The sequence below is a fragment of the Ornithorhynchus anatinus genome, chromosome 13 (genome assembly GCF_004115215.2).
Source record: "Ornithorhynchus anatinus isolate Pmale09 chromosome 13, mOrnAna1.pri.v4, whole genome shotgun sequence".
In the NCBI taxonomy this organism is placed as follows: domain Eukaryota; kingdom Metazoa; phylum Chordata; class Mammalia; order Monotremata; family Ornithorhynchidae; genus Ornithorhynchus; species Ornithorhynchus anatinus.
In genome coordinates this window covers 30,299,769-30,315,261 of record NC_041740.1, presented here as the reverse complement: position 1 = coordinate 30,315,261, position 15,493 = coordinate 30,299,769, and the positions used below count along the sequence as shown (strand labels likewise).

The 15,493-nt window shown below is 39.1% G+C and overlaps 1 long non-coding RNA gene across 1 annotated transcript in view; it reads right to left on the bottom strand.

The window, feature by feature from the left end:
• Nucleotides 1–8,804, bottom strand: part of LOC103170980 — a 29,516-nt gene extending 20,712 nt beyond the window's left edge. Inside the window, exon 1 of the long non-coding RNA XR_486515.3 lies at nucleotides 8,486–8,804. This is a non-coding gene — a long non-coding RNA (uncharacterized LOC103170980). The remainder of the gene's footprint in view (nucleotides 1–8,485) is intronic.
• Between the last annotated feature and the right edge of the window lie 6,689 nt (nucleotides 8,805–15,493).

Genomic DNA, 15,493 nt, shown 5'->3' with positions numbered 1-15,493 from the left:
AAATTTTGTAATTCGAATATAATGAAACTTTATAATGGAAACATAACTTGGGCCCATACCCTCTGGTGTGATGTAATGAATTTGTTGCACATCTGAATGCATTTAGCTTCTCAGAAGCTTCAAAGTAAATTTTCCTGCTTCTCAAGCTGCATGTAAACAACCAAAAGGATATGATCCATTTGGGGACTGATCTTAATATGTGGTTATCATCTGATTACTGATTCTAAACAAAGTGATGTTTCAAAGAGTCCACTTATCTCTCAATTTTAGAGTTGCCATGAAATATCAAATTGCTTAGGATGGAGTCTCCCATCGAGAACCATTGATGAGCCAGGATCTGAGACTCCAGAACCAAGTTCCTCTAATAATAAAAATGGGATTTGTTAAGCACTCACTATGTGCCATGCATCGTACTAAGCTCTGGGGGTACATACAAGATCATCAGGATAGATGGATACTGTGTCCCCATCCAATCAAGAGCTCATGGTTTGAGAAGAAGGGAAAGCAAGTATTTCATCCCCATTTTACCAATGAAGAAAATGAAGCACAAAGAAGTGACTTGCCCAAGATCACAAAAGCAAGTGGCAGTGTTAGGATTAGAACCCAAGTCCCTTGACTCATAGGTTCTTACTGTTTCCCGTTAGGCCAGGCTGTTCCTAGACACATTAAGCACATTTCACTGACCTGTTAAAATGGTAAATTTTTTATGAGGTAATCCTCTTACTACCATATTGAGGAAAGTGGGCATAGAAAGGTGATTTATCCAAACAGAAGTGGAGCTGAATAAGAAGGCCCTGACTTCCCAGGTCCAGTACTCTTTCCACCAGGCCCGGCTTCTTCAGAAAGATGGATTAAGTGTTAGTGGTTTGCAGAGTGCCACTTACATTCTTCTCTGCTGGTAGTATTTCCTCTCGGGCATTAAGTGCACAGAGCAAGCAAGTTTTTGGTATGAATCTGAAAGAAACTTTTTATGATTCTACCATGAAAAAATAGTTTTACAGTATATTTTTCTCTTTTTATTTCAGGGGGAAGCAGCATGGCTTAGTGGAAAGAGCACGGGCTTTGGAGTTAGAGGTCATGGGTTCGAATCCCTGCTCGGCCACATGTCAAGCTGTGTGACTTCGGGCAAGTCACTTAACTTCTCCGTGCCTCAGTTACCTCATCTGTAAAATGGGGATTAAGACTGTGAGCCCCACATGGGACAACCTGATTCCCCTGTGTCTACCCCAGCGCTTAGAACAGTGCTCGGCACATAGTAAGCGCTTAACAAATACCAACATTATTATCATTATTATTAGTGGAAAGAGAAAGGGTCTAGGTAGCTGGAAACCTGAGTTCTAGTCACAGCATTCAATTATTTATATCAGTGTCTGGGCAAAGAATAGGTCTATCAACTCTGTCATAGTGTATCCTCCCAAGTGTTTAGTACAGTGCTCTTCACACAGTAAGTGCTCAATAAATATGATTGATTGGTAGGGTTCCCCTATGGACAGAAGCTACTGAACTAGATTAATGCAGGAATCCTATGTTTTTGCACTTAGTGTACCATAGCAACTGGTGGCATGTGAGTTATAATCCACAGATGAGGCTGTCAAGCAGCCCATTAATTTTCTCTAAGTGTGCCTGACTTGAGAGTCTTCAAAAACCTCACTTATGCTTCAACCCCACAGGTTCATAGCTATCATCATAGCCACTGATCTGCTGGAGTTCTCTGTTGAGGTCAATAGCATGTAGATAGAGGGGCACCAGAATAAATAATACATTTAGATTTTCTAAAGGTCTTTGAAAAAGTTGCACACCAAAGTTTTTTTGTTGTTTTAATGGAATAGTCCCAGGATTGGAAGAAAACTGACTAAAAAATAGGGAAAAAAAGGAATAAATGGCTACTTTGCAGAGTGGAAAAGGTAAGAGTTAGATTCCTAGTCCTATGTAACATCTTCATAGATTTTACATCTTCACTAATTGCTTCAATTCCCCCAGCCTGGAGCTTGCTCCCTCCCTCCACCCTCAAACTACATTGCTCCTCATCTCCAAAACTCCTATGAAAAACCCACCTCCTCCAGGAGGCATTTTATAATTAATTTTCACCACCTAGTTGAGTCAATTTCCACCACCTAGTTGAGTCACCCCAACAGCTACCATTAGCACCTGTGTATTTGCAAATTCAGATACAGTACTTATCTGACACACATAAACTTCAAGGACAGGGCCCATATCACTGACCAGAAAAAAAGAAAAATAAGCATTTAAGTGCTTACTATGTGCCAGGCACTATACTAAGTGCTAAGGTAGATACAAGATAATTGGATTGGACATAGTCCCTGTCCCACAATGGACTCACAGTTTTAATCCCCATTTTACAGATGAGGTAACTGGGGCACAGATAATTTAAGTGATTTGCCCAAGGTCACACAGCAGATAAGTGGGAGAGCCAGAATTAGAACCCAGGCCCTTCTGACTCCCAGGCCTATGCTGTCTCCACTAGGGCATCCTGCTTTTCACTAGGCCACATTGTTCACTTTTATTGTATGCCCCAGAGAGTCTAATGCAGTACTTTGCATGTAGTTGGTGCTCAACAAATTCCACTGAAAGAATGAAGTAGTGTGGCTTAGTGGATAAAGTATAAGCCTAGGAGCCAGAATAGCCAGGTTCTAAACCTGGCTCTGCCACTTGCCTGCTGTGTGACCTTGGGCAAGTCACTCAACTCTCCTTGCCTCAGTTTCCTCAACTGCAAAGTTGGGATTTTCAATATCTGTTGTTTTTCCTATTTAGACTGTGAGCCCAATGTAGGATAAGGACTGTGTCCCACCTGATTAATTTGTATCTACCCCAGAGTTTAGAATAGTTCTTGACACAAAGTAAGTGCTCAATAAATACTATTTTAAAAAACCAGGCAAGGAAATGTTGTGAAGTATCTAAGTTTACTGATGGTGAAAAGATTTTCCGAGTGCTCAAGAATCATGCCCGGGGGAAAAAAACTCCAGGAAATCTTAATAAAAACTGGTAAGTTGAAAAATTGCAAGTGAACCAGTGTGAGCATTTTTAAGACAGAGGTCCCGGACAGAGAACGTAACATAACGGTATGAAGATGGACTCAGAGCTATCTAGCAATGGTTTTTGAGTGTTTATTTTGTGCAGTGCATTGTATTAAGTGCTTGGAAGAGTACAATATGACAGAATTAGCAGTCACATCCCTGTCCATATCCTGATAAAGGAATGACATAAAAATCATTGCTCAAAGTTCCTTTAAATCAGCCATTCTGTGTGTTGTGCTAGCCAGAGAACAACCAAATCATTATGGGCTATATAATTCTGCCACTTTATAGAACCAGGTTATGCCTGCATTTGGGGTGAGGAGTCAGGAAAGGCAAAATAAACCATATGTTATAGACTGGAATGATTTGAATTCCAGTCCCAGAAAAACATAAGCAAAGAGAAAAGAGGATTGAAGTGCCAGCTTGTGAAGGAGACACAGACCGAGAGAGACCGTTCACCTCCCATTCTTGATTTTAAAAGCTCTGCCTGTTTGGATTGTCTAAGCTCCTTCAGCTCCTATGGTTGCAAGACATCTCACAGAATATTTCAGATCCCAACCTATACAGGGTTTTACAAAATATATTTCCCTACCATGAGAGAATTAGACTAACTCCTCAGTCACCTTTTGTCATAAGTAAGCCCATGGTTGCCCAACCAAGCTCCAGCAGCAAAAAATAGTCAGGAAGGCAGACTGTATTTGAATAAACCAACAAAAAATTTCAGACTATGGAACTTCATTGAATCCAGAACTATAAAAATATTGAACTGCAGCAAGAGAATAAGCTATTCAGAAGTCTTAGAAAAACTTGACAAAGCATGTATGATTTTTTCCCCCCCAACATTACCAAATTCATTGAGAAATTGGAACATTATGAAACTTATGATCCCACATCCAGCATACCCTGAAGCATGTGACAACAATAGAAGGTTTGCAATAGTTAATTTTTTTTTTCTCATCGGTAAACAATTTCCTATTGGAATGATTAATACAGTCAAAATAATGTGGATTCTGAAATGTGTTCCTTTTCAGATGCTGATTTCTCTAAGTACGCTCTTTCAGATGATGGCTTTGTATTTCACTATAAATTCTAGTTCTTACCTTAAAACCTTTGTTCACAATTTTGGACTCACCCACACAAATCCTCAGAGATTTTATTTCCAGTGCAAAGACACAGCTTTTAGTCTAGTTATGGGCAAAGCCAACATAACTTTGCCCAGATGGTAATGCACACTATGATGTCATAAATGCAGAGGTTATAAAATGATAAATTCCTGAACAGAAGCCAGAAGTGCACGAAAGGGAAACCATGCCTGATTAAAGAAACATTCAAAAGAGTAAAAATTTGGAGAGACACTGGGAAAGGTAAATACCCTTAACATCTTCTATATGTTCACATATATGAAGGAGGGGGGAAAGAGGGAGGGGGAGGGGGGAAAAGACGAGGAAGAAGGAAGGAGGGGAGAGGGGGGAGAAAGAGATAAGATCCAGTGAGAACGTGAGTTAATCATGTTTTATGGACACTTCATATTTATCTTAAGAAAACTGATTTTTTTTGACAGTGTGTAGATTTCTGTGAGAAAATAAGAAAAAAAAATAAGATCTTTGCTTTGGGTGTGATTTTTCTCTTCTTGATCGTCTATTTCCACAATATTTTTACATCAGGAATCATATGGCATATAAAACTGCTTATGCTATACTTTGTGGAAAAAGTTTTCACTAATACTGCATCAGTTTAGAAAAATTAATTTTTAGAAATCTCTAGCCACTATGATCTTAACCAGTTGGTCACTGCTGACTCAGGGCTAGAAATCTCAGAAGGTAGATATTCAAGAAAGGATGAGAAAAACTGGTGCTCCTTTGTCAGTGACTTGTTTCTTATTTTATCTAGCTCTTCCGAGTTTACCATATGTTTCTCTGTCCAAGTTATCCCCAGTAAGAAATGAGTGAGGGAAGCGTTTTCTGCTGATCGGTACCGTTATGAATAAATTGCCTCAGAATGTAAAAATGTGACCCCCTCAGGTGGTTCACCTCCAATGTTTGTAAACTGTGACAAAGTATCGGATTCCTGCCTTTCTGCCAGGCTTTCACCATGGAACAATATTCTTCCACCATGGAACACCCTGACGCTGAGTGTGTAGCCCATAATTAGGGATTTGGAGGGGGGTGAATGGAAAATAGCACTGTGCAATTGGCTGTAACTGATCTGACCCTGCTTGATCCTGTCTTCTTAAAAACCTGTGACCTCCTGTAGCCTCTTCCGTGATCCATATATGTAGTTAGCACTGGCTCCCCACTAGCCTTTTCATCACTGTGCTTTTAAAACCATTAGCTTGCTTTGTAGTCACACCAAGGCATTCATTTTTTGAGCTATCACAAATACAATCTGAGAATTCACCTTTTGGCATTAGCGAAGCACAGTTAAGAAAGGTCTCTGTGGTTCTTTTACGAAAGAACAGAGGTGAGATGTTACAGGACTTTATAGAACGCCCAGATTTTGAAATGAGCTTATCCAGGATTAGGAAAAGAAAGCAAGAAAATATAACAGGAATGGGGAGAAAGAGATGCAGCCTGCCTATAGGGAATTTAGAGGATTACTCTGTTTGCATTTTTCACCAAAAAGGTTCCTTTTGTCCATTCATTTTGCAGGTGACTCTTTCCACCATTCCCTTTAGTTTCTCTTTTGAAAATGGGAAATAATTACTAGTTATGGAAATATTCTGTCAAAATCCAGCTGTTTCAAGTTGTCATGGGAAAAGCATGTGACTGGAAAAAAAAAAAATATTATCTCAACTTATTTGTGGTGGCGGGGATCCGGGGGGGTGGGTAGGACGGGACACATGCAATAAGAGTTTATGATTTCCCAATGGAATTTTTACATGGCTTTTGAACTACACAATATGCAGGAATTTAGCTCCACCCTACACCAGCCACAGTTCCTTTGTTGTATAGAGGCCTGGACAGATATCCAGTAAATGCAAAACTGAGTATCAGCATTTCAATAAAGGAACATTGTGTTCTGTTGTCCTATTCATATACAAGGCATTTTCTTTCTACTTAGTAACGGAATAGACAAGAACACAAAGTCAGAGATTCTAGAAACAAACAAAAAATATTGAGACCCAACAGTTCACTTAGGATATTGCTGGAAAACAAGATCAACTACTTCTGGTCTGAAACACCCTACCTTTTCATATACAACAGTTAGCTTCTCCACCTCCAAGCCTTATTGAAGCGCAGTACTGAAGGCCTGACCTAAGTCCTTATTTTCTCCTCACTCCCTTCTGCCTCACCCCGACTTTCTCCTTTTATTCACCACCCACAACCCCTGCCCCACAGCACTTGTGCACACATCCATAATTTATTTATAATAATATATGTCTCCCCCTTTAGACTGCAAGCTCATTTTGGTCAGGGAATGTGTCTGTTGTATTATTGTGTGATACTCTCCCAAGCACTTAGAACAGTCCTGAGCACACAGTAAGTGCTCAATAAGTGATAGATATTCCCTGTAATTTTGCACTGTAATGTTTCACTCCAACCAGCTTTTGCATATTTCTGTTAGCTAGCCTCCCAATCATGTTTCTTAAAAACATACTCTAATGTCTAATTGATTTCACTGAATGGCAACTGCAGCTATGGTTAGTCTGTAGGAACAGATTACCTGGTAGAAAAACAGAGGAAGAGTTAGGAAGCCTAACTGTAGAATAATACAAATATTTAGAACGAATGCCTATGAACTCTTCACAGCGAGTCCCACGCTATTTCTCCTGGAAGAAACCTATTCTTTTGATTTGTAAATGTCTATTTGGTTCCATGAAGGAATGGCACATTGACACACATGTGTCAGACCAAATCCTCCAAGAGGATCTGATGAGTGTTTTAGATCGGCTCCCCATCCATCATAATTTAAATTATGAAGTCACCCAATCTCACGACCAAGGAATTGTGAAATCATGTTGGGGAAAACTGACTTTCCTCTGCTGACTCTCATAGCATGCGTGCAGGGGGACAGAATCTCTGGTGAATGGTTTTTCCAGCCAGGAGCATGAGGGGTGGGGAGTGGAAAGGGGAATGGGAAAGTAGTTCACCAATGTCCTACCACAAGGCTTATTTTAAAGGAGCTGAAAACTACATCAAGGGCAGGGAGTAGCCGATACCCAGGCTCTTTCTCTGGAGCTGCCTGGGGACGCAGATTGGAGTGAGGCACCAGGCTGGCATCAGATTGCATTATATCTGGCAGATGTCAATTATAGGGGACACGGACCCCATGTTGGGCTGTAATTCAACTCCTACTAGGGATTGGTAGATCTGATTGGACTCAGATGCATTTGTAATCCTAACAAAATGCCTTTTATGCAAGTCACACCCCCATTGTGTACCTGCTTATTTTTTTACTAGAGGACTGTCTTTGCTGTGTAGATGTAGGGAAGAGAAACAGAGAGGAAGACAGAAAAGATGGAAATTGTAAAAAAATTTTAAAAAACCCCAAAATTGACCTATTATTTTCTTCCATAACTCTCCTGTTGGAAAATCATGGATTCCTTCCATTTACAAAAATTACTAGTAAAAGGGCTAAGAGGCACTCTTGTATAAAATCAGTTATTCTCACAGGTGTTGAGACCATACCCAGGGAGAGTTTCAGGGCTGGGAATCAAATCCAGGTTGGATACGTAATACTGCACATAACCACATAGGCACCAGACTGACATTGAACACTTTTATGTTGAAAATTATAGAAAAAAATACACCATCTACCAAACAACCACAAATCAGTTATTGTAAATAAGAAAAGACTGTTTTGTGTTGTGAAATCCAATAAAACCCCCCTCCAAACTAGTACTAAGAACATTGCATATATGTGAATGTGCCTTTAAATTTTGAATTTTAGTTCACCTGTAACACATTAGTGATGAAAAATATCTACCTAGAATATGTTGGTTTCTTTCCAAATATTATACAGGGAACTAAAGTTACAAAAGATTTTTTTTTCAGTTTCTTTTTGGTTGTCCTTGGTTAGGCTGTATTTGAAATTAGTTACAAGAGTACTAATGAGACACCAAATATCCCAATATGGAGAACATATGTCATTCTTTAAAAGAAAAAAAATATATGAAACAAAAATAGAGTTTTCTTCCACTACCCTTAACACTCTCCTTGACAGCCTTCTCCATCTTCCTAAGTTACACACAAGTGGTGCTCAATTCCTTAATAAAAGGCAATCTTGCTCAATTATAGCAGTTTTCATCTGTACTAATAAGTTATAGAAGCACCTGGTTGACACACAACATATGCCATAGCTTAAATTCACCAACCTAGTACAATTGAACCTTTTAACTACTTGGAAAAAACACATTTACTTTAACACCCCACCTGTGCAAATCAAATAGCAATAACCAGTTTTCAGGAAAATATAAAGATGATCCAAACATCTCAAAAGTGCTGAGTTACCTTATATTCTCCATCCATGGACAATCCAATAAACTTCTGGGAACACTGGTATAGAATCTTCACTTCTGATTTGCTGATATCTGATGGGTTGTTTTTAAGGTTGACCGTTCTCCCCAGATTACTGAAAACCTTGTAAGCTTGATAGGTGATCACAATCATGTTTTTAAAAGATAAAAATACCTAAGTATTAGGATTGTTTTAACTAATCTAGCTAAGCAGTTGACCTCATGGAGCCCTCCACCTGCTTATGCTCCATTTAAAAGCTTGGCCCTCCATTTTGCAGGATAGAGCATGCTCAGTTAAAGCTACTCTTGAACTCTGGGAGTTGTAGGATACCTAACCTAGAATATCAAGGGACATTAATCTTACATTCCTCCCCACATGCTCAAAACTCCTGATATCCCTGAAGGAGAAGTGGAAGGCACACAAGCTAAGGATAATGCCCAGCTGTTTTGGTTTTCAATCAATAGTAAGTGCTTTTAATTAGTGAAGCACTAATTGAACACCTGGGCAGTTAACTCTGACACTACTTTCTGTGCTCTGGATACAGAAGACAAGGTCTGGCCAGCAAAAAAAAAGTTTAATATAAAATTGCATTCAACTTGAGGAACGTTTTGGCAATTACTGGGATTTCTAACTTTTTTGCTCCTCTGGCTTCAGCCACAGTACTCAAACCAGGTGTGCACCTTCCAATAACACAATTAAGTACTTGAGAATCAAAAGAGGGAAATTGCACACATGAAAACAGCATAGACAGGAAACCATGGCACTCCACAGGAACATCATTAAATACTTTAGAATCACAAGTACATTTACCTTCTGACACCTGAAAACAGTTTACCTTGTGGTAATACTGTATAAGAGGAAGCTGAGAAAATTTAGTAGCTTTCAGGACTGGAAATCAACTCTGCATAGGATCGTCTGGCTGGTCTATGTGATAAAGGCTTGTGATTTTTTTTTCTTTCCCTGAACATTAGCTCTTTGCCAAAGTCTGTCCAGAACCTCCCAAACTGTGCTAGAGAAATGGCTTGGTTATTCCCCCTCTGTAAAACTAATTACCAGAGGCTGATTTTTGACGATGGCACTCTTGATTGCCACATACGATGATACTTAGCAGTTGTGGAGTGTTCCAAAGCTCTTCACACAAATTTACCTCCTAGATTGTACTAATTAATCATTTCCATTTACCCCTTGGGAAAATACACACTCATGGTCACACAGAAATACTGACTAATAATAAGGATTGTGGCATTTGTTAAGCACTTCCTATGTAGCAGGTAAGGTACTAAGTGCTGGAATAGATGTAAGATAATCATATCAAAAAGAGTCTCCACTTCCTCAAGGGGCTCACACTCTCAGTAGGATAGAGACCAGATATGGAATTCCAATTTTATAGCTAAGGAAACTGAGGTGCAGAGTATTTAAGTGGTCTGCCCATGATCACATAGGAGGCAAATGAAAGAGATGGGATTAGAACCCAGGTGTCCTGACTCCCTGGCTAGTGCTCTTTCCAGTAGGTCCATGCTGCTTCTAGTTCACAGTACTCCAAACAAATCATTAAACTGAATCCTCCAAGCATCTGTTTTCTGGGGGCTGCTCCCCAGAGTTATTCTGTAGCTGGAACCCCAGTGCAGATGTCAAGCCAAGGAAGTCTAATAATACTTTGTAGTTGAATCATTATTATTAATCAATAATGAATCAATGGTATTTATTGAGCACTTACTGTGTACAGAGTGCTTGAGAGAGTACTAAGCACTTGGGAGAGTACAATTCAACAAAATTAGAAGACAGGTTCCCTACCCATAATGAGTTTACAGTCTATAGTGGCTAAGGTTGGTCTACATTCCAGAGCCTTCCCAGACTAAGCTTTCTGCTTCTCCACACCACTTCACATTGGCACTCTTTTCTAATTCAAGTGGACCAGCTGTTCCCAGAACTTGTCCTTCCTCCACCTATGAGGAAGAGAATCAAGACTGTGCTGCCAGACTGGAAAAAGAGGGCACCTCTACTCAGTTGAGTGAAGCAATACTATGATGTCAGTATCTTGGGGATTTCCTGCCTCAAGACAATCCCTCATGTCTGAGTACAAGGAAAGAAACTGATTTTCCTGATTGACATATTCACTGAAAACTGCAGGGTAACTCTGGGGAGCTCAGGACGCCCCGTGTTTTAGAGCATATAGTAAATTTCCCGAGTGGGTTGACTGTTCAGGTGGCTACAGCAATAGAGAGGCCAAGACCCAAATGAGTTGGGAACACGACCTACTTTCTCAGTCCCTGGAGATGCTTCCTGCAATCCAGGCTGGAGGCATATTGGCAACATGGTGTGAAGAAGCGTGCCCTGCTGTCCCAAGTCTCCGGGCAATACAGGACTTCAATTTTCCCAGCTGTCACTCTGGCACCTTTCACAGACACTGAATTCAGTTGGAGAAATATGTCACATACTATTTGCATATTCTGTTTATTTTTAACAGGCATTTCAAGTTGCTTCCTTTCCCTTTGCTCTCAGCAAATTATGGAGTGCACAAAATACCATTCACATGGAAAAGCAGCATATTTGACTCTTTTTTTGAAAACTTTATTCTGCTCACTAAGCTCATTCCCTTCATCTCCTATTTAGAACATCTGCAGTTTCCTTTGGCCTACATCTCTTGAGCAGAGAATCCATATTCCATCTTGATCCCTAAAATCTGTATATCTTTTGTTAAATAAGAGCCTGGCATAGTTTTGATTTTTAGTTTTCTGGATACAGCTTATCCTCAAACAAAAATATCCTTCTCTGACCCCCAAATCACCTACCCTAGATGGCCACATATTAAAGAATCTCTCATTAGCAAGTGAAACAAAAAGATTTTTTTTTATTTTACTAAAAAAAAATCACATTTTTTCAAGGTTTTCATTACTGTGTGTTTCCCATTAGCTTCTTAGACCTTCTGGGTTAAAAAAAAAAAAGGAAGCCCACCAGTGTTCTTTTCAAACTCCTGCATAACATTTTGGGTTATGTGACCATGTGTTCCGATTTTGTTGGGATGGACACAACCTTCAAGGTTTCATCCTGCCACCTGAATGGCACTTGGCTGGGGTGAAGGAGGAAACTTAAAAGTAGGGGTGGCAATGAGGAGTGGAAACCCTGGGCAATTTTGATCTAATGTGAATGTTTTAAACTAATGGAAGGATTGGCAGGTGATTGGGTAAGAAACTAAGTTTTGCAGCAAACACCCCTCATGAATCTATCCTCTCATTCTTAGTAAATGACGCTATCTCAATAAACTTCCTCCACTGGAAGCGCTGTTTTTTTCCCACAGCAATATTGAAAATTGTGGATGCCTAAAGGTCTATGAAGTAAGACTGATAAAGAAGTGGCACTGTGACAACCACACCTGCATTCAGCACACTTTAAATGACCCTTTGAAAAAAAAATACACTTTCGTTTGAAAGAAAAGTACCTTCAGCATTAACAAGCTGGTAAATTGTGTAGTCATAAAATAGCCTGCTCCCATGCTAAGAAAACACCAACAGTAGACATTTAGCAATATGAAACAGGTGGATTGATCTTTGGTGGGTAGGATGTACTGCATTTTTGTCCTTCTTCAAAAAACTATACTGCAACTTCCACCTCTTAAAAAGAGACATGAAGAAATACAATATCACTGCTGCTTATACCCATCTTTCTCGTCAAAGCCTAAATCCAGGTAAATGCAGTGGAGCCTTTTAGTTCATTGCACAAATACGTGTTAATACCACCTGTCGACTAACTCACATTCTCAAAATACCTGATCTGTTTGTACTCTTTCGTTGCCAAACTACAAATTAATAGAAATTCTTGGATTGACCATAATAATAATAATGGCATTTGCTAAACACTTACTATGTGCCAAGCACTGTTCAAAATACTAAGGAAGATAATCAGGTCAGATACAGTCCCTGACCCACATGGGACTCGCAGTTTAAGTAGGAGGAAGTAGGATTTAAATATCAATTTAAAGATGAGGTAACTGAAGCACAGATAAGTGAAGTGACTTTCCCAAGGACAAACAGCAGACATGTGGCAGAGCCAGATTAGAACACAGGGCCTCTGACTCCCAGGCCTGTGCTCTTTCCACTAGGTCATGTTGCTTCTCTAAACCGTAAGGCTATACGGCTCTGGTGCTTTAATAATTCATTTCATATAGGAAAAGAATAGAGCACTGAACTGTTTGCTTTTAAAATGATTCATTTCACTGGGTTACTTCCATTGTGCACAGGTGGTAAACTTATCTCACATGTTTTTTATATAACAGCCCAGACTAGCAAGTCCTGAAAAGCAGCATCTAATGGCATCATTAAAATGACTGTAAACATACCTGTGGTGGCAGATGTGTGCTTTCTTTCTGCTGATGTACATTCAAATTTTTCGGTAAGATCAAACAAATTCAGACTTTTAATATGTCCAAAATGTCTGCATTCTAACAGGTTCTCTTTTGAAAGATCTGTTTCTTTAGAAGCCAGGACAGGGATAAAAACAGCCAGACTATCAGATGAGATTCAATGTCTTCCCAATTTTCTTTGATTAGAACAGATTTTGTCATATCTGTCTCTCTGTGGTGTATGATTTCAAATGAAAAGAGACCAAGTATTGAATCATCCAGGTTTCAAAACATTGCAAAGAGACTGATGCATGTTAATATCCAAAACACTGGCCTGGGCATGTGTCTGTATTGCAAGGTTGTGTGATGATTAGTTAGAATGACTTGTATTTTAATGATTGTCATCATCCATTCATTCAATCATATCTATTGAGCGCTTACTGGATGCAGAGCACTGTACTAAGTGCTTGGAAAGTACAATTTGGCATCAGATAGAGACAATTCCTACCCAACAACAGGCTCTACCTCTGCCCCTCCTAGAAGTAGCATTTCAATATATTAGAGGAAATATATTTGAAAATCAGGATTCATGATTTATGACGTTATTTGCTCATGGAGATAAATGGGCAAACAGTTTAAATTTTTAATGATTAAAAAAAATCCAGACTTTGTATTACCTTGTGTTTACTCTGATTGTATTTCATTTGTACAGTGTATTGTTGGAAGTTATAGATGCTTATTTTTTTCTAGAGTAATCATTTCAGATAAGCTATTTTATTTACTCTTCTGTACTGAAGGGAACATGTCTTTTTAATGAAAGATTATACTAAATGCTTGTTTCAAAGATATATACACTTCCTCATGGAAATACTTTATTTCACTAGGAAACTAATAAAAATAATTTTCCTGGGTTGGTTTTAAATTGTTCAGATTTTGAATTGCAATAATTTGAAACCAATATTCCCACAGAAATTCTTTCACATTAATCACACCCATATTTTTACCTGTGCCAATTCATCTGGCAAAAACAAAAGGATTTTTTCAATCAAGAACAGAATTTTTATTTCTCAGGGGAGAGAAGTTAATTTTTTCTAAATTTTCTAAGAATTTCTTTTTCTAAGATCTTCTAACATCTTCTAAGAAAAATACAAACAAATGGGAAGATGAATCACATTATTGAAATAAAGTACCTTTTGTTCCTAAGACAGTTAGATACTAGACACACACTCCAGAGGGTGTTGATGAAGTTTACAAGGTGCATTATTCCTAAATAGGTCTATTTGACCACTAGATAAGGAGCAACCTGTGATGTGGTTCACTGCTTCACAAAGGTCACTTCCAGCAGTATTCTCAACTGCTTGAAAAATGGATATTCTCCACTTTGAAGTCCTAAGCCTTTAAAAACGCAGCTTTCTCCGGAAAGCAAAGAATATAGGTTGTAAAGATAGAAAGGAACTTTTTAATCGATCGATAATGTTGATTTTTTTTTTTGCACTGCACTGTGGGGTAGATACAAATTAGTCAGGTTTTACACGGGTCCATGTCCCTTATAGGGCTCACAGTTTTAACAGCATTGTTATTGTCTCCAACTTGATTAGCTTGTATCTACACCAGAACTTTAAACAGTGTCTGACTCATAGTAATAATAATTATGGTATTTAAGTGCTTACTATGTGCAAAGCATTTAACAAATACCATAAAAAAATGAGGTAACTGAAGCCCAGAAAAGTTAAGTGACTTGGCAAAGGTCACACAGCAGATAAGTAGCAGAGCCAGGATTAGAACCCAAGTGCTTCTAACCCCCAGGTTCATGCTCTATCTATTGGGCAACACAAAACACTGTACCAAGGGCTTGGGAAAATCAGAAGGGAATCGAAGTATTTGTTAAGTGCTTAATATTCCCAGCACTGTACTACACACCGGAGTTTATACTAGATAATCGGGTCAAACCCAGTCCTGTTCCTAAGGGGGAGAGAGACTAGGTATTGAAACCCCATTTTACAGAGAAGAAAACTGAGGCACATAAAAATTAAGTGACTTGCCCATAGTCACACAACGAGCAAGTGCCAATCTAGGGTTAGAAACCAGGACCTGCTTATGCTCCCTGGCCCATGTTCTAGACTGTGAGCCCGATGTGGGACAGAAACTGGGTCCAACCTGGATAAACTTGTATCTATCACGGCACTTAGAACGGGCTTGGCACATTGTAAGTGTTTAATAAATAATAGTTTTTATTATCATTATTACTAAGCTCTTTCCATTAGGCTACACTGCTTCTTATGTAGTCCTGCTCTTCGGCGCTTCACACTAAGTCTTAAATTGTTGGAAATCAGTAAGAAAAATGATTTACTGTTAAGGCCCATAAGATTCTTCAGTCGTGTAAAACATAAGAACATGAAAAAATTCAGTAGGAAAAGCAGCAACAGCACTTACTAAGCACCCTGCAAAGGGTACTGTGACCTTATCGTGCCTAACCAATGGATTAGACCAGAATTCTGTTTTCATTCCTTCCATAAATGATCCCTAGAGGGGCAGTATCATGATTAACCCTGCTCGATTTTCCTAGCACTTTGTTCTACATCTCCAACTTTCCCCCTAGAAACTCATTATGGATTTCTTGTCTACAAATGTATCCCAAATTCCCTTGAACCTGCTGGTATTTT